The following is a 2,136-nucleotide window of genomic DNA, read 5'->3' as shown; positions in this document are numbered from 1 at the left end:
TCTCCCAAAGTGCTGGGATTACAGGCGTGAGGCACCGCACCCAGCCCTGACTTTTCATTAGAAACTGAAAATCTCAGCATTTCTGTGAAATCTCCGAATATGTAGGCAAATGATTTTTTTTTTAATGTCAGTACTTTGCAAGTTAGTGCTGGAAGGCCAAACAAAATCTGTCTGCAGGCTAGATTTGTTCCACAGATGGCTGTTTTGTGATCCCTGACACTACACCATGTAATGCATTATATAGTAATGCATTAATAATCGGTTGACATTCTTAGCAGTTGGGTCACACTGCTGGCACGACCAAGGTTGCACACATCCGAGATCCCCAGATCTTTTACATGCAAACAGCTGTCAAGCCAGGCATCCTCACACATGGCACTTTGAACTGAACATAGACTTACAATTATCTCTATGAAAACTGCATCTTGTCATTTGTCAGAAACATTTGTCTCTGGATTGGCTCCACTCTTCTTCCAAATTCTACTGAATGTGCACTCCTTTCAGGCTGTGTCACCCCTAGCTCTGATGAGCTCGTCTTCATCCAAGCATTCTACAAAGCCAAGGTCAGCCTGGGTTACATCAGGTTTCTCTCCTGCTGGGGCCTGGGGCTGTTCAGTTGTCACTTCAAGCTTCCTTCCCAGTTTGGTCACTTCGTACTTACCCACTTCCTTCTTGAAGCCACTACACAGTATAGTCAGGCCTAAGCCAGTGATCTGATGCTAATAAAAATGTCATAATACTTTGTGGTTTTTAAAGCATTTTCCTGTATTCTGACTTGATTTTTTTTTTTTAATTGAGACAGAATCACTCAGGCTGGAGTGCAGTGGTGTAATCTCAGCTCACTGCAGCCTCTACCTCTTGGGCTCAGGTGAGCCTCCCACCTCAGCCTCCCAAGTAGCTGAGACTACAGGTGTGCCTCACCACGCTGGGTTAATTTATGTATTTTTTGTAGAGACAGGGTTCCCCATGTTACCCAGGCTGGTCTTGAACTCCTGGGCTCAAGCAATCCTTCTGCCTCAGCCTTCCAAAGTGTTGGAATTACGGTGTGAGCCACCATGCCCTGCTGACTTGATTTTTATCACCCACCACAACCTTAAAAAATTCTATCAACATCATTTTAAGACATTGGACCACAAATAGGTTCACAGTATGTTTGTTGTTTATGGCCTAATCAATTTCTTAGCTGAAGATTTCTAAATTAAGGAAAGAACAACTAGTTTAGCTTCCTTCCAACTCTACCATCTTAACAGAGAAACAGTTGCCAAAGCCACTGCCATTCCAGCAGTAACCAGCAGGGACAGAAACAATATTGAAGAATGTTCTAACCATAACAGTTATTGGAAAATGGAATAGGTTGCCTTGAGAGGAACTGAAATTCTGATGCTTGTAGTTTTCAAATAGGAGCTGGGGTTTTGTGGAAGAAATTTCTCTGTGATAGGAGGTTGACAGAATGATCTCTCATTCATTAATTGTTGTCTGTTTGGGATCTTGCTTTGAGCTGAGCTCTGAGAAGTACCTAAGAGACTCCTGGTGGTCAGTGAGTTACCTGTGAAGGTTAGAAACCTGCACTTACCGAGTCTGATCACTTTTCTGCTTTGTGCATTTTAAAATTAATCACCTCTTACAAAGCAGTTTTTGGCAAATTTCCTTTTGAAAATGCCAACCCTTTCTCCATTATTAAAAAATGGAAAGAATCGATACGATGGACTATTAGTCACAAAAAGACATGAAGCAGTGATATATGGTACAATATGGATGAATCTTGAAAACATTATAAAGTGAAAAAGCCAATTACAAAAGACCACATGCTGTATAATTCCATTCGTAGGAAAGTCCAGACTAGGGAAATCTACAGAGACAAAAGGTGGCTTTGTGATTGCTTAGGGCTGGTAGGGGAACAGGATGGAAGATGGGAGGGTGAGAACTAGTCTTGAGGTGATGAAAATGTTTGAAAATTGACTGTGGTGATGATTGTACTTACCTGTGAACATACTAAAATCCATTGAACTGTACACTCTAAAATGGACGAGTTGTATGGTACAGGAATTATATCCCATTAAAGCTATTGGGTTGTTTTGTTTTTGTTTTTTTAAGAAAGTAAGCAATTTGTTGTTTTTGTTTTTTTTTTTTTTTTTT

The sequence above is a fragment of the Mandrillus leucophaeus genome, unplaced genomic scaffold, assembly GCF_000951045.1.
Source record: "Mandrillus leucophaeus isolate KB7577 unplaced genomic scaffold, Mleu.le_1.0 Scaffold190, whole genome shotgun sequence".
Classification (NCBI taxonomy): domain Eukaryota; kingdom Metazoa; phylum Chordata; class Mammalia; order Primates; family Cercopithecidae; genus Mandrillus; species Mandrillus leucophaeus.
The sequence above is the reverse complement of the archived record's forward strand: the minus strand, read 5'-3'. Positions refer to the sequence as shown.